The sequence below is a fragment of the Capsicum annuum genome, chromosome 12 (assembly GCF_002878395.1).
Source record: "Capsicum annuum cultivar UCD-10X-F1 chromosome 12, UCD10Xv1.1, whole genome shotgun sequence".
NCBI classification, from domain to species: Eukaryota; Viridiplantae; Streptophyta; class Magnoliopsida; order Solanales; family Solanaceae; genus Capsicum; species Capsicum annuum.
Window position 1 is genome coordinate 227,361,172 of NC_061122.1, and position 18,708 is coordinate 227,379,879.

An 18,708-nucleotide genomic window follows, 5' to 3' on the forward strand; every position below is an offset into this window, starting at 1 on the left:
GGGACGATTTTCACCCATATATATATATATAATATATTAAAAGTGTGAAGACCCTTGAAAAAGTGAATTAAACTTTTTGCCCTTCATTAAAATACTCTATAATAGACAAAATCGTCTTTTACTATTTTTTAAAATTATTATTTATTTAATTTTTTGTTTATTAGTTTTAAGATTCACTTTTGAATTAGATTTCGTTTATATTAGGAATTCACTTTAGGTTTAGGATTATTTCCACAAAAATTGCCGTAGGTTGCAAAGGAAAGAAAAAAAAATAGGTCTACGTTTAAGTATTTAATACCATATTAATTTTAGAATTCCTTTACCAAAATTCTTTTAGCCGACAGTCTTTGAAAAAAAGTATTCCTCCTTGTCAGGTGAGTTCTTGAACCTATTATTACGTAACATTGTTTTTATGTTTAGTTCATAGTTTTTTTTCGTTTTATATTTTTTATTATAATTTTGAAATAATTATTTTTCGTTTGTGTTTTTCTTCATCCAATTCAATTGCTTTTAGAAATAAGAGATTGTGATGATCAATGTTTTAGGTTACATGTTTTCAACATGAATTTATATGAACTTGACACTTTTCACTTAAGAATCATATGATTTAATGTAATTTTTTTTTAAAATTTTAATATGTTCTTGAAGTTTCTAATAATAAATTATCATGTATTTATGTAAACAATTGCTAATTGAAATTATTTTTTTGTGTGTGTGAAATCTTGATAATGTCTATGATTGAAGAGATGAATTTGCTTTAAAATCAATGGTTAAAATTTTAATTATTAATAAATTTTACCTTATTTGACTATAGCACAAATTCTAAATTAAGTACCTACTTTATTGACACTATATATTCAAGGTATGACACAGTTGTTTATAATTTCAACAGCGATTGGTCAATGATGGTGACAAAGAAATCCGTAACAAAGTCGATTACGTGTAAGTTTTTAAGAATCCAATTTTCTTAGTGTTTAAATTTAATTTATGTTTCACTAAAAAATGAATTTTAATTATATATATACATTTTTGCTATTTTGTTGCTTTAGCCATGACTTATTGATACTTTTAGGTGAATTTAGCTTTTTAAAGTGTTTTTATCATCAACTTCTCTACTTACATTCTCATGTTTTGAAGAGAATAATAGAAAACTATAAATATTAACATAATTGAATAGTTAGTTGAGTTTGAAGCTTAGAGAAGTGGTTTTAGTTTCAAGCGAAATAGTGCAATGTATTTTGTTCTAGCTACAAGACTTGTGTTTGGGTTAGTTGGAATATTTGTTATGTCTGTCCATGATACTTACTTTGAGATAACTGTGTACCATTTGATATCTTAGATGTACCATTTGCCTTGTCCTAACATTTTTACAAGCTTTATCCATATAAAGTTGTATAACATTCCTGTTAGGACAATCTCATTGGTGCTAAGCTCTAAATACTTTCAGTTATGCGTCCTGATTTGTGGTTTGACTTGGGTTAATTTCACTCCTGCATTCCCTATTTGTGTGTTGAATTTTATTTATGTTAGTATTGATCAAATTTAGATTAGTCGAGTTTCAATATATGTGAATTTTGAACACCAAATTTCAAATATCTATAGTATTCAAGTTAATAATATTGACATGGCATACACGTGCAATGTATTTCTATGTGTAAATTATTTTAAAATTAAAGGTCTCTATTAAAAATACTTTATCATGTGTTTAAGTGATCAATGAAACAAACCGTAATTCAAGTGGTTAGATAAAATTTATGCAAATTCAAGGGGTTGTCAATGTATTTTACCTACTTTATTTGCATCTTAGATATTTACAAATACTATATAACTAATTAAATAAATTCTTCATTTTTACATGTTCAAAAGATGTTTAATTTAATTATTATATTTATTTTAATTAGTTAAACAAATATCGTATTTAATGTAATGTTTGAACTCATTAGCGCGAGGCGCGTACACCTAAACTAGTATATATTAAAAGTGTAAAGACCTTTAGAAAAATGATTTGAATTCTTTGCCCTTCATTAAAAGTTTTTGCAATAGACAAAATTGTCTTTTCACCTATTTCCTTCAATTATTAAATAATTAAAATATAATATAGTTACTATAATAAATATACAAAAATAACACTCCTAAATATATGAAAACTTATATGGTCAAAATTTTCTAATTCTTTTTATTTTTTTAATTAAAATGTATAATTGGAAAGAAGTTGCTCTTTATTAGAAGTAGTCTTCAAATATTCTCCACGTTGATTTCCTTTTAAAAGAAAAATCCGAAAAAAGTAAAAAAAGAAAACATAATAATACTTAAAAAATCTTTTTAAGAAGATGTATATTTGGAAAAGAAGTTATTCCTTATTAGAAGTAGCCTTCAACTAACTACCCACGTTAATTTCCCTTTTTTTTAAAAAAAATCTGAAAAAAGAAAACACAATATCACTTTTATAAATATATTTGATGTATCTATATCTATAATTTATAATATATTAAAATTGTGAAGAACTTTATAGAAGTGATTTGAACTTTTCGTCATTTATTAAAAGACACTTCTACAAAACTGTCTTTTTACTATTTTTTTAATTATTATTTAATTATTTTTATTATATTAACTAGACTCCTAAAATATATGAGAGTCCTAAAATATATGAAAGGAGAATCAATTAATATTTTTCCTTGTATAGAAAAATACACCTAAAATAGAACTTTATTAAGAAAATACTTGTATAGATGCACGTTAAACTCCTGAAGAAATCAATTTACTTATTGGAAAAATATGATTGGTGGATGTTTAATTTTCTAACCTTCAACTTCTTCACTGTTTTTGTAAGAATTCAACGTGTGTGTATACATATATCTTCTTTGTTTTCATATACCTTTTTTGTTTTCATTCAAGTCACTCTTGAGGGTCAAAATTTTCGCTCACACAAGAAATATTTTCATCAAAATTAAAGCTTTGTAATCACTGTTGTATTATTTTGTTGTAATTTACAGGCCGTGGATGAATTTACAGGTGGTAGATGAATGTCGGTCAGCTTTGGAGATTTTTTAGGTAAATGCTAGGTTTAATTGTATTATTTTTATATCTCTGTTTTGAGAATTTTTTTATGTGTAAAGGTTAAGTTTAGTTATATTATTTTGATATCTCTGTTATAGTATTATTTTGTTATAATTTACAGATGGTATATGAGTGTCAGACGGCTTTGAGAAAAATTATGTGTAATTATATTGTTTTGATGTCTCTATCATCGTATTATTTTGTTGAAGTTTATAGGTAGTAGATGAATATTGACCGACTTTGACAAATTTTTTTGATAAAAGTTAGGTTTAATTAAATAAATTATCCAAAAGATGTTGAATTTAATTATTGTATTTATCTTTGTTATTTAAAAAAATATTCTATATAGTGTAACGTTTAAACTCAATAAAGTGAGGTACACGCGCGAAACGCGTACACCTAAACTAGTATATGCGATACGGGGCAAGAAAAGTATGCAAGGGTAAGTATTCAATATTTGTATGTTTGACTATTTATTTATTTATTTATTTATGTACGTATGTATTAAATACTCTTGATTACAGTTTGTTTTCAAGAGATACACCTAAATAATTTAGTTGGGATGTCAAAATCATACGTATAAATGCTATTTGACGTATTCTAGATATATGTTCTAAGAAAAATATTCAAAATTATCTATATGTAGTCCTATATTTAAAATTGCTTAATTTTGAAATTTGTTACTTTTGGTTTATTCATAAACTTGTGGTTAGAAAATAGTAATATAAAGTAATTCAATTAAAGAAACTTTACCATGAAATGAGTGGATTTTACGTGTATAAATTTATCAAAAAAGAAAGATAATGCTAGACGAATAGTTTAACTTAGAACAAAAGTAATTCTCTTACAAATATGACATAAGGAAATTTGACATTTTTGCTCATGTTCTTAACACCTTTTTTTTTTTTTTGGAGGGGAGCCAAGGGCGGAGGGGTGTTATATGTCTTTGAGTCCGACTAATTTAAATAAATTTAATTTTTGGCAGAAAAGTCCACGCTAGGATGGAACACACGTCTCCCAAAACTAGCAATAATAATACTTAACAATAAACTATGTCAATGGTTTTTATTGGAAGAAATTAAAAATGATAATATTGTATAGACTTGTAAAAATAACCATCTAAAGTAGGATTAGTAACCTAAAAAATAAGTCAAATTACATGCTATAATATACAATTTCTTTTAAAACCTATGTTGGAAATCTTAACTTATAGACATGACTAACCTATCGCACGAACAAAAATTTTGTTATTCTTAACCTTAGCTTACTGAACTCAAATTTGGAGCTTAGATGGTGGTATTAACTTTCATTAAGCTCACTCAACTCACTGAGTTAGGAAATGGAAGAAGGTAAGGGCAAAAGTAACTTAAGGTGAAGTAACAAATTGGCAGCATCAATGAGAATCATAGTCAGCTTGTTACATAGACATGATGCTGGTAAACAAACATCGATCTTCCATGGATATCGATGACAACGAGTAGAAGGCAAATAGTCGGCTTGTGTGGAAATCAAAAGGACTTTCCTAATTTGCCTAACTTTTGTCTGATTTTTCACTTTTATCGAGTTTGGGTCAGGTCACTTTAATAATAAAAATGATTTGTATATGTTCTTAAGTTATCAAACGTATTAGAAGCACAAAAAATAGGACTTGGAAAAAAAACCCGAACAAAATTAAGTATCAAAAATATGTAAAACATCTCACAACTCACTAATAGTGGGAGATGTAAATAAGGAATTAAATCTACTTAAGACATTGCATAGCCGTGAGACAAAAAAATCACCTAAAAATGCAAAGATGATAGCGAAGCTAGAAGGTTAAGCAAAAATGAATTGAAAACCAGTGACAGCGGAACTATGATAATAGATTTGTCGGAATTCCTAAAAATTTCAAATCGCGATTAAAAACTCAGATAAACCTTCAAGGATAACGTCACAAGAAAGAAAATCAGGATCTACGCTCTGATACTATGTTAACATATCAAATCGAGTAAGACTGACTAATAAATTGGAGGCAGTCGTCGTTTCATTGATTAAGGAATATTTAAATATATAAATCTATGTTAAAATGAGATGAACCTCTGCTATATATATGTACTCAATTAACTAGCACAATACTGACTAGATAAAAACAACAAATATAAATATGATATCAACCCAACTAACTAAATGAACTCATACCAATTACTTAAGAATGAAAAAGTCAATTACTTGATCAACTCTAGCACAATCCTGTATCTATAATAGACACTAATTTATGTAATTCTAATTTAGCCCATTATTAAATTAAATATTACACCTTGATATCTTCACTTAAGATCCCCCGTACTTTATGAGGTGTCTTTTAGACCCATTAACATTAAACTTTATGGCAAATAACTTTAATTTAGGTCAGCTTTTAACAATGACAATCAATATGCAATCATCCTTAATACAATATATATAGAGAGAGAGGTGTGTGTAAGTCCATAAAATTTCTAATAATTACAAGTCGATAAAGATTATAAATTGAATAACACTAACATTTTTATGAGTTTGTGAACATACAACTTCATAGCTATAGAAAGAAAAATATTTTTGAATACATACATTGAACGTGTACTCTGTGATAATTAATACAAACATTTTTAAACTAACAAATAATGTCGAAACATATCTGTCACACCCCCTTTTAACTTCAAAAAAGATCGATTTTAAATTTCGAAAGGATTTTTATTATTAAAGTAACAAAATGAAGATAATTTGTTTCGAAAAGAATTATTTACATTCAAAACTTAGAGTCACCACTTGGCATAAATTGGGTGTGCCAAGTCACCTTTGGAAATCCATTTTCAAAACGGTTCGACTCTAAAACTGATCCGCGAACAGATATTACGGCTAAGGAATTCTATTGACCGAAGGGAAGGTGTTAGGCACCCCTCGATCCCTAGATTGACCACGATCGTTTGGTGAAGCATCTCGGCTAATTTTTGACACTAAGGATGTATAAACCATACAAAGCACACAAAAACAATCAATCAAGCGAACAACACAAAAACAATCCAAAATTTAATGTCCAGTCCAATTATACAATCCAAAAATAGAAAAATGTAAAAATATAAATCCAATTTATAAGCTAATCATAGACTATGCTCTACCCGAAGCCTCGGGCCTTCGTCACGAACGTCCTCCGGGTACCAAATACTTCGGGGCATTCTCCGACTAAATAAATACATTTGAATTAAATACAATGAACTAGAAAGAAACATTTTCACACACATTCCAACATTCAATCAAAACAACAAGTTCTAAAATTTGTCTACCCAAACCTATATTGCCTATTCGTTTCAACTCATCATAAATCTATCACGATTCATATCAACAATAAATCAAAATTAAACCAAATTTATCCTTTTTGTTAATTTTCAATTCTCAACCCCCCCCCCCACCAAATCCCTTTTATCAATCACCATTTCATCAATCCATACTCACGAATTTAAACAGCAAAACAATACCAACAAAATCAAGCCCTCATAATCGACCAACACGTAATGCAACCAATCGAAATGAAGAAAAGAGAACGAGTGAAAGAAATGGACCTGAATAGATCTTGCTTTCGTCGATAATATCAAAAACCCAGACCTGAAACTTGGAATAGAACCTCAAAAGCGATGATTCCGACCCGAATAGCGGAACAACGATCCAAAACTAATCACAACAATCTGATTAAGACCCAAACAGTACCCAAATTTCCATAAACAGTACGAAAACCGACGAGTCCCAAAATCCCCAGAATCCAACAGAAGAAAACAAATCAATACTAAACGGAGCTCCGGCGAGGGCTGCGAAGAGCACAAAAAAAAAACTGACGAAAGGGTCGGATTTTTCAGTGAATTTCGATGTTTTTCGGCCCAAGTCGCTTTACAATTCTTAGAAACAGTCAGCTCTTGCGCAGAGGTCGCCAGAAAAACTCAAACCCACTAGAATCGTAGCGATTTCCGTTCACCTTTTCGATTCAACCCTCGTTTCTCTCTCTCGCGTCCCAATCTCTCTCTCTGTTGCTCCCTTTTCTGTGCAGTATATTTGGTCTAGAGGTGTGTGTGTTCTTGGAGAAAAGAAAAAGAATGGTGTGTCTCTGTATTTTCGATGGAGAAGAAGAAAGCCAAGAAGGAATTCCCCCTACCCCTCTTCGATCTGTTCCCTATGATTTCTAATCCATGGAAAGATGATGATATGTGTATCTCGCCCTTTTTTTTCCCTCACTATCCGTATCCCCCTCTCTCTCTCCTTGTTACTGATTCGGTTATGGAAAAACCAAAAATGGGAAAAATATGAGTGGGGTTCGATATGGGTGAAAGGGGGTAGGGTGGTTAGGTAAGGTAGTGCTTGTTAAAATTTGATTGGTTGGGTGGTTCATTTTGTTAAAAGTTTTGTTATTTTTGTTTTTTTCTCGTGGATAAATAATCACATGGGTGGAGGTATATGATAACGTGATATAAAAATGGATGAATTGAATTTGGAAGGGACAAAAATAGGTGTCTACAATATCAATAATGAATTTCTTTGAATATAAATGCCTACATCCAGTGAGATTTGGGATGAACTGGTCGGAGTATTCAAACAATAGTAATGTCAGATATATGTTGAAAATTTTAACTTATAGACTTGAATAACCTATCGCACAAACAAGAGTTTTGTTATACTCTTCTTAAGAGTAAATACGTAAAGTCTTCCTTGATGTTGACCGATTTTTTAAAAAAGACATCTAAACTATACTTTTAACCTATTACCCTACGAATCTTATTTAAATCGTTGTAAATACATCATTTTTCGCTGAATTCCAGTCAAATGAAAGAGAGTGAATGCACGCACCAATCAGATGCTGCCACGTGTTAAATATATTTAATTTTATATTTTATTTATATTTTTGAATAAAATTTCCCTTTTTATTTTATTTATCACCCCACCCCCTCTCCCCCGTCTAGCTATTAATCCATTAAAACGCCATCACTTGTTTATATTCTATATTCATATGAAATTACATTAGTTGGCATAAACACCCAATATAAGTAAGTTGTATTTTTGGTAATTTATTAGTTGATTTTCTTGTCTTTAATGGAGGAAAAGAGAAGTAGTATATGCAAGTGTTGAAGAAGACAATGTTGAAGAAGACAATGGTGTTTTGTGTGGGTGGGTGGGAGTGTTACGGGGTGGGGGGTATGGAATAAAAAGTAAATATTATTTTTTAAAAAGTAAATAAATATTAATTTTTTTTAAAAAAAGATAAATTATAGATAAAATTATTTACATGAGCCAGCTTTTAATTGGTAAATAAAATAAGTTTTGAGCCTTTCACGCACAACAGGCGTGTGTATACACGCAAAGGATCAAAATGATATATTTGCAACGATTTAAGTAAGATTCGTGGGTAATAGATCGAAAGTATAGTTTAAGTGTCTTTTTGGAAAAGTCAGTCAAGATTGGGGGGTGCTTTATGTATTTACTCTATTCTACACTTAGTTTACTGGGCTCTAATTTCTAGCTTAGGTGGTGGTATTAACTTTCATTGAAGCTCAACTCACTGAGCTAGGAAATGGAAGAAGGTAAGGCCAAAGGTAATTTACTGAGCTGAAAGGTTAAAGGTGAAGCAACAAATTTGCAGCATCAATGAGAAACATAGTTGGCTTGTTACATAGACACGATATTGGTAAACAAACATCAATCCGAAGGCGAGATACAGAGCATCTATCTTTTATGGATATCGATGACAATGAGTAGAAGGCAAATAGTCGGCTTGTGTGGAAATGAAATAATTTTCCTAATTCGCCTAACTTTGTCTGACTTTTTCTCTTTTATTGGGTTTGGGCCAATAGGAATCAAAGGGAATGACTCGACTAAAAGGTACGTCTTATAGGAATCAAGAGAAATGACTCGATTAAAAGGTACGTCTTCTAGGGGTCAAGGGGAATGACTCGACTAAAAGGTATGTCTTATAGGAATCAAGGGAATGACTCGACTAAATGGTACGTCTTATAGGAATCAAAGGGAATGACTCAACTAAAAGGTACGTCTTATAGGAATCAAGAAGAATGACTCGACTAAAAGGTACGTCTTATAGGAATCAAGAGAGATGACTCGACTAAAAGGTACATCTTATAGGAATCAAGGGGGATGACTCGACTAAAAGGTACATCTTATAGGAATCAAGGTGGTTGACTCGACTAAAAGGTACGTCTTATAAGAATCAGGGAAAATGACTCGACTAAAAGGTACGTCTTATAGGAATTAGGAAAAATGACTCGACTAAAAGGTACGTCTTATAGGAATCAAGGGAGATGACTCGACTAAAAGGTACGTCTTATAGGAGTCAAGGTGAATGACTCGACTAGAAGGTATGTCTCCTAGGAGTGAAGATTCAATTTAAGAAGTGTATCACCTAGCAAATGAAAACTGAAATCCCTGGACAAGTGTGTCTCCGGGGGATATAGGATGATGAATTTTTACAATGATTTTATTATCAAACCTGTGCAACAATATTGCTTCCAGCATTTGTAACAGTGAGGCATTACAGCCCTTGATGTTTATGCTCTGAAGTCCCTGCTTTGAAGATAATATGTTTCCTATTTCATCAAAGAAAACTTGTGAGTTTAAAACATGGTGGCTGGTTTATGGCTTTAGCTTTCACGACGATCGCTCTTGCGCTGGTCACATTTGATCTTGATTCCAACCCTTAGCATATGTCATTGACTTGTTGCTTCATTGACTCAAACTCAGATGATTAAGAGTGACTCTGAAACAGGCACAATATCTTTGTTTTTCTATGTTTCTCAGATAATCCCTTTAAACCTTGGAATTTCCCCGAATTTCCCCAAATTTTCTGTTGACAACAACCTTCTTCACCCCTTGTTCTAACTTGCAATCTTGTTTCTTTCATATGCTGGCCGTTTGTCTTGCTTTGTACAATTAAAGAATCTGGTAGCCAGTTTTGAAATCTTTTCTCACTTGTTTTGACACAGACTATACTCAAAGACAAGAGAAAAATAATGACAATGATTTTTATTTGGATAACTGACTCAAGAAAATAAAAATAAAAATAAAAATAAAAAAGAAAGAAAAGATAATGAATGTCCCCATTTGAAACAAAGAAGTAAAAATTTATCTAAAAATGACAGTCAATTCTAATGATTATGCCATGCATTTTAGATTAAGTTGCCTGATCTTTTCATCCAAGCTTTCTACCAATTGTTCTTGAGTTAATGACCCCCAAACTGAGTTACTTCCTTGGGCCCAGTGCATTCGGAGACCTCATTCGACTAGTGGCGTCTTGAAGGGTTTTTGACAATAAGCCTCTCTCATTTTTTTCTTAGCTCACCATTTTTCTATGGCGTCCGTTAGGGTTTTCCACTAATGAGACTCTTTTATCTTCGTTTCTCTCAACTCACGATCGTCTTACGGTGCTCATGAAAGTTTTCACCGATAAGACTCTCTCATTTTTTATCTCTCTCAAATTACTATCGTCTTACGGTGCCCGTGAAGGTTTTCACCAATAAGACTCTCTCATTTTTATTTTTATTTTGCTTTCTTATGCTGAGGTCCGAGGAAGACAAGTAGTTCCCAAATGCATTGTCATATCCCTTGCATGCTTAGCCTTAACATCCTCAAAGATTGATCTGAAGGTCTTTCTTTTGTTGTAACTTGGCTTTTAGATAGAGTTAGAAAGAAAGGATGGCATGATGCCCAAACGACACTTGAAGTGGGGTAGGACTTACAACTTTTGAAATCGACTCAAATAATGAGGAATAACTCATGCCCCAGTTTCTTTTGACTGGGCAATTCTAACTTGTTTACTAGGTTAGACCGAGCCCAGAGTAGGGCAGCCTACGTATCTCACCCCCGAGAGAGGAGAATCAGGTCACGCGTAGTTCTGGCAACTTGTTCTATTCTGATTTTTCTTACTTTTCTCTTTTATTGACATTTTTTCTCTTTGAAACTTTTTGACTCTATTTTTCTCGACACTCTTCTCTTTACTTTCTTTTTGGGACATATTTTTTTCTTGAAACTTTTCTGACTCTACTGTTTTGCTCGATACTTTTCTTTTGAGTTTTGTTGACTCTATCTTGATTTCAAAAGAGGGGTATGAAAGAAAATAACACTAAGACTCAAATGGGATAAACAAAGGATGACACAATATTTGAATAGCAGAATGAAATGCCTTCGTCATATCAATCTTTGAAAATACTAGTACATAGCATGCAATGTGAAAGTGCACGATCAACATCACTTATGACATGTTTTACAACACTAACTTGCCCTGAGTATGTGTGTCACCTCTTTTTCTATACTTGTCGAACATACAACTCCACCTTTGTTGTACATCCCCCACATTGAATGACTCATACTTTCGTGGATTTAGTTTTTGTTCTGTTCCACGGGAGCACAAATCCGCCATTTGACCTAATTGAGCTAGGTTTTTCAATTGATGACCAAGTTATTCTTGTGATTCTCAAAATAATTGCCTTAATTTTCGAATAAGGCTTCAACTTGTCACCAAATGTCTCAGCACTCCACCTATTTTCTCATATGCTTTTCCTAATTTTAGCCCTCTGATTCAATGTTTCATGGTTAAATTGGATTTTAAGATTTGACTAAAAATTCCGCAAGCATGTCATATCTCTAGAGTCAACATAAATGTACTGTATAAAGAAATCAAACAAACAACACATAATTAAACACAAAGGAAAAGGGACAATTTATTTAGTTGAAATAAAAGATAGAAGGGTTTGAACCTAAATAAAAAAGGGACAAAACAAGATAGATCCATACTATAACCCTGAAATAATTCGAAAAACAGAAAAGAAAACAAAACAAACTACTAGACCTGTTCCTAATAGGGAGAGGGGTAACTTCTCAATTGGTCAGTCTGACAACTTAGCCACTGGTTTGCATATCAACATAACTAGAGCTTTCCTCACTGTCAATGTTCTGCACCTTAATTGATCCATCTTGAATCATCTTTTTAATTTTTTTTTTCAAATCTCGACAATTTTCAATACTATGACCCTAAGCATCAGAATGATATGAACATCGTATATTAGGATCAAAATTTCTTGAACGCCAATTAAGAGTGCACCCAAGAGGAGGAGTGATTATGCCCCATTGTACCAATCTCTGAAATAAACTGGCATACGACTCTCCAATTGGTGTGAAGCTATCTCTCGACTTCTGCCTTATTTCATCATTTGGCTTGGATTGAAAATTAGGCTTAGGAGGGCTTTGGTATGTTTGTGGAGTTAGAGGATGACTCTGAGGAGTTGGTGTGTTCCACTGTGGGTAAGATGGGGGTTGAATATGAGGTTGCGCGTTATATACTGGATATAGAGGTAGAAGAGCAAAGTATAATGGATTTTGGGAGTGATTATGTGGAGCTTGGGCATGAACTTGGGTTTGAGCTTGAGAGTGACGACAACGGGGTCTTCTTGATCGTGCCCGCTGTCCAACTCGATAGAAGATACAACTTCCTCATTATTTGTGTCCCCCAATAATTCCTGAACCCTTTTGAATTGTTTGAGTTGTCGCTTTCAATGTTGCAAAACTCACAATACGACCAGTCTTAATTCCCTCTTTTATTATTTCCTTCATTTAAGGACCTCAATAAATGACTTGCCTAATGCAGGTAACAAGTGTTGATAATATGTTTCATCCTGCGCTTAAATAAACACTTCCACTATTTTTCTTTCTTTCATTGGCGGTTTTATTGTAGCAGCTTGTTTGCACCATCTAATCGCATACTCCCTGAAACTCTCAGTATTCTTCCATTTTATACTATTTAAGAATTTTTCGTCAGGGATCAACTCCACATTGTATTGAAATTGTTGCACAAATTCATTAGCTAGGTCATCCCAACTAATCCACTTGTCAATGTCTTGGTCAACAAACCATTCCGAAGCTAGGCCTGAAAGACTGTCCCCGAAATAAGTCATGAGTAGTTCTTCTTCCCCTCTAGTGCCCCTTAATTGGTTACAATAGCGCCTCAAATGTGCCACTAGGTCCCCATGTCCGTGATACTTCTCAAACTTTGGCATTTTAAAGCCAGGAGGAAGGTTGACACATGGAAACATACATAAGTCCTTATATAAGACACTTTAGTAACCCCCAAATGCTTGCAAGTTCTTCATAACCAGTTCCAAACTTTTTAATTTTCTGGTCATCTTCTCTTGTTCTTCTGTCATAACAGGCTTCTCAGTGTTAGGAGGAAATTCAGGCGGGTAAGTGTCACCATAAAGACCAATCAACTTGAATGTAGGCTCGAAAGTGTAATGCTGATCACCAGTAATATTCAATGCAGGCTCTCTTTTAGAGTAGGAAGGCACAACTTGTGGATGAACATCAAAAGTAGGAGCTTCAGGTGGGGGTGGCGCCGCAAAATCATGAACAACAGGTGGAGCCGAGTATGTGGTAGTCTTGGATTGGGGAGTGAGAAAATGAACATTGGAAGTTGTTACATATTGTTGCCCCGGAGTCGATCTTCATGCATGTTGTGGCATATCAACAAAAATGAAAAATTGTGCATGTGACACGGGAGGCAAGCTAGAAAGATATTCCAGATTATCAGTGGAAACTTGAGGAGGAGGCAACCCATTAGCCCAAGCTCGATGCATTTCTATCATTTACTGCCTTAATTTTCGAATCTCTTTATTATCTCCTAAATTCTCATTTCCCGAACTTCCTATCTGATTAGTGACAACAAACTCGGTATCCTTGTTGGCCATAACCTTTTCTGTGACTTGGGGCAATATGGAGGACTAGTCAAAATGCCACAAACCAACCACCTCAAACTAACTGAACAAGAGATAGCAAATGCGTTAGAGTTCAACACTTTCTTAAAATCTCTTCTTTTTTTTTGAAAAGATCACCGAACCCAAGAAGGAAGCCTACGTATCTCACTCCCAAAAGAGGAGAATCAGGTGTGCGTAGTTCGTGAAGTCTTGCCAAAATGGCCAATTAAACTCTTTTTTCTTTTCTTGAAATTTTAAGAAGAAAAGAAAAATGACAAATTGTCAAAAGAAAGACGAAAATCTTTTTTTGAAATTTTCAGCTTTAATAACCTATAAAAAATGAAACCTATGATTACCAAAGAAAATCTTTTGTAGTTTTCTTTTATTGATGCATATGACACCTACTCTAAATGAAGAGTGAAAAAAAGATTTTTTGGATTTTTGAAATAAGATCAACCAAAAATGAAACCTACGACTACTGAGAAAAATCTTTTTTTTTTTTGTATTTTTCTTTTCAAGACATGTATGAAACACCTACTCTAAATGAAGAGTGAAGAAAATCTTTTTGAATTTTTTAAATAAGATCCCCGAACCAACAATAGGCTGCCTACATATCTCACATCCGGAAAGAGGAGAATCAGGGGTGCGTAGTTCGTCCAGATTAGACAATTAAGGATTAAATAACAAATTAAAACTTAACTTGAGCGACACGATTACAGACAGACGATGAAAGAAAATCTTTTTGGGTTTTAATTTGACACTTCACACAAAAATGACACCAACAATTATGAAAGAAAAATCTTTTTGATATTTTCGATATGAAATATACAAAACTTCTACTATCTTTTTTTTTTTTGAATTTTCCTTTTATAAAAGTTTCTATTTGAAAAAAAAACTTTTTAAATTTTTGAATTATGAATGCATGGTAAAGGAATAAAAAGAAAATCTTTTTGATATTTTTTTGAGAAAATGAGTGCGAAAGGTAAAAAAAATCTTTTTAGATTGTGAAAAAAAAAATCAAAAGTCATAAAGAACTCTAAAACTTACGAAACTCTTTTTTGACTCACCCTTTTCTTTTTCTCTCTTTTTTTCAACACTTTTTTGTCTGTACACCTTACTTCTAACACATACTTTCCCCAAATCAGTCCGTCAAATGACCACAATATCCTTAGAGATGCAACATTTAGCACGTAGGGATGCTTTAGAGGTGAGTAACAAGACCGGTCGTAGTAACAAGATCACTAGCATACTTCTGTTGTGTAAGCATTATCCCAGTAGGCAAGTATAGAACCTTAAGCCCAAGAAAGTATGTCAATCGTCTCAAGTCATTCATCTTAAATGAGGTATGCAAGAATTTTTTTAACTTAGTAATATTCTCTTGATCATTTCCGGTGATAATGATATCATCAACATAGATGAGAAGTACTGTGATACCTACCAAAGAAGTATGAAAAAACAAGGAATAATTTGAAGAACTTTAAGAGAAGACTTCAGTTTGAATCGTGGATTGAAAATTTTCAAATCAAGCTCTGGGAGCTTGTTTTAAGCCATAAAGAGATTTTTGAAGACGACACACTACATTTGGTCTTGGCAAAACACACTCTGGTGGTGGTTTCATAAACACAACTTCTTCCAGGTCACCGTGAAGAAACACATTTTTCACATCCAACTGATGTAAAGTCCAGCCTTTAATTGAAGCCAAGGCCAATAATGTCCGTACCGTTGTCATCTTAGCAACAGGTGTAAAAGTCTCCTCATAATCCACCCCATACTGCTGTTTGTACCCTTGAGCAACCAATCGAGCTTTATAGCGATCAATTGTACCATATGTCTTCATTTTAATGGAATACACCCACTTACTTCTAATGAGAACTCCATCCGTTGGTTTATCAACAAAATCCTAAGTTGAATTTTTATTCAGTGCACAAAGCTCCTCCGACATTGCCTTTTTCCAGCAGGTTTGTGTAGAAGCCTAGGAGTAAGATATAGGAACCTCAACAGAATATAGTGTGGTATGTAAGGCATAGGAATTACCAAATTTCCTTGGAGAGTAGCCAAGTCGTTCGGGAGAATGGCGATTTGTTCTACTAGACCGATATGGAGGAGTAACTGGATAAGAGGATCCCTCTTCCAAAGATGAGAATGATGATGTAGAGTCAATACCAGGAAGAGATGAAGGTTGGAGAGCTTCATTACCATTGTTCATGGGTTGTTCAGGAGATTTAAGCGGATGATCAGTACTTGAAGGAGATGAAGATTGGAGATCACCATTATCATAGTCCACGGGTTGTTCCGAAGACTCAAGCTAAGGGTCAGTAGCTACCATATCCTCTTCAAACTTGTACAGAAAAGAGAGATTCTGAAGCATGTTTAGCATTGTGTTTGCAAGAAAACTGATCCTCAAAGAAAATAACATGTCTAGATATTTGAAGCTGACGACGAGATGTATCATAACAGAGATACCTCTTTTGTATGTCATTGTATTCCACAAAAATACATTATGCTGCCTTTGCCGAAAGCTTATGTCATTCATGTGCTGGAAGATGTACAAAGCAAACACAACCAAAATCCCGCAAGTGAGAATAATCAGGCTTACTATGAAATAATTTGAAATACGGTGTCTCATTTTCAATGACTGGGGCAGTTTGTCTATTGATCAAATATACAAAAGTATGTATTGCTTCAGGCCAAAAACTTTTTGACATATTTGACGTACTCAATAAAGCCAATGTAGTTTCTAAAATATGTCAATTCTTCCTTTCTACGACCCCATTTTGTTTCGGAGTATGAGGACAAGTGCGTTGGGCAATAATTCATTTGTTTTTGAAAAAATCAACAAGATTAATCTTAGTGTACTCTCCTCCTGAATCAGAACGAAATACTTTTATAGTTTTATGAAATTGTGCACGAACATACTCAACAAAATTCATAATAAGAGTCGGAACTTCAGATTTATTTCTAATAAAAAACATCCAGGTGTATCTGAATACATGATCAATAAATAACACAAAGTACTTATATCCCATCCTTGACAAAATAGGAGAAGGACCCCAAACATCACTATGCACTAAATTAAATGGATCTTCATAAGCAGATGAACTGGATGGAAAAGAGAGCTTGTGACTTTTTGAACCGACACAATTTGTACATGCCAAAAAAAGACTGGAATGGATGTGATGTGCTGCAGGAAGACATGATTTAAGCATGTGATGAAGCCGAGAAGAACGAGGATGACCCATCCTATTATGCCAAAGAGTGAGCAATTTATTCAAACGAGTAACATTCGCTGTAGAAACTGAAAGAAAACAATGATGCAAGTGACGGTGAACCGACTCTAGTAGGAATATTCTGCCAAATCTACGCCCCCTGGCCATGGTCATCCTTATTTTCAGATTCTGAACAACACAACCATTGGGTGAGAATTTTACAACACAATTTTGATCAACTAGTTGACCAACTGAAACCAAATTAGCCTTCAAATTTGGAACATAAAGAACATTAGAAAGATTTCCAACAGAACCAATACCCGATGCGGGTAATGTGTGCCTATTTTCTGTATGAATAACATGTTTAGAAACACCACTAAACAATGATGAGAATTGGGAAAAGTCACCTGTCATATGATTGGAAGCCCCTGAATCTAGATGCCATGTAGAATTAATTAAATTACTTGTACCTGAAGAGGATGCCGAGAGTGCACTTGAGATGGCTTTGAGAAAAGCAGCTGCAATAGAATCTTGAATTAGTTTTTCAAGATCATGACCAGCAAAGAAGGAACCAGATAATGTAGTGAAACTAGATAATGTCGTGACATTTGTCTGGTAAGCCTGGTGAGCAGTTCGTGAACGATTTGGGCGACGATGACAATCTGAAATATGATGGCCAGTAATTTTGTAATAAGCACAAATGTTTTTCTTCTTAGGACAATTGGCTGCGATGTGACCAAAGTCTTGGCATTCATAGCATTGGACACTTCTCTTAGTATTTCCTGTTGAAGCAACGATTGTTGATTTTCCTGCAAGTAATGCAATAGAAGGTAATGGTGTAGACTCCATAGAAGCCTGAGTTCCAAGTCTTGTCTCTTCATGCAAGACAGCTGCCAACACAACGTCAAGAGCAGGTGTAACTTTCCTGTTCAACAAACTGTCATGAATCAGCTCGAATTCAGGGTGGAGTTTCATTAAGAATTGTACCACCCTTGTCTTCTTTCGTTCTTCCAACAACTCCTTGAGGCCTGCCTTAGAAATATTTTGCCCAAGAATTTGATCTTGTTCCGACCAGAGAAACTGCAAGCCAGCATAAAAGGAGCGAACATTCTTGTCCACCTGTGTGTATTCTGTAATGTTACGTTCCAATTCAAACTCTCGTTCAAGGTTGCTTTGTTGGTAGATTGTACAGAGGTGGGTCCACATCTCAGAAGCCAAACTGAAAGGTCTAAGCTCCATACCAATATCAACATGTACCGAATTCAACATCCAAGTGATTACCTTCGCATTATTCAATTTTCAAAGATCCAACTCCTTTGCATTTGTTGGTGGACGAGCAGATTCATCTAACAACCCAAAAAGGCCCTTGCGTTGAACAAAGATTCCAAAGTGGAATTCCCAAAGAGCAAAATTGGAACCATCCAAATTTATGGAGAGAAAATCATGTGAAGAGGATTGTGAATCCATTGATTGATTGATTACAAAAGAGGGGGAAAAGTAGAGAGAACAAAAGGAACTTATGAAGGTAGCAAAATACCTGCGCAAAGAATACAGAAAAGTAATAAAATCCTATTCTAGGAAAGAGAATATTCTGTCTATACAATTATACCATTGCCTGACAAAATAAACGGTTGAAAAGGGAATGAAATTACTAAAAAGATATTGCATAGCTTTGAGACAAAAAAAATTACCCT

At 33.6% G+C, this 18,708-nt stretch overlaps 1 long non-coding RNA gene across 1 annotated transcript; it reads right to left on the reverse strand.

The window, feature by feature from the left end:
- Positions 1–6,071: 6,071 nt before the first annotated feature.
- Positions 6,072–7,721, reverse strand: LOC124889470. The gene is made up of 2 exons (XR_007048486.1): positions 6,633–7,721; positions 6,072–6,255 (listed from the first exon to the last, which is right to left on the reverse strand). It is a non-coding gene; the product is annotated as an uncharacterized LOC124889470 (long non-coding RNA).
- Positions 7,722–18,708: the final 10,987 nt, after the last annotated feature.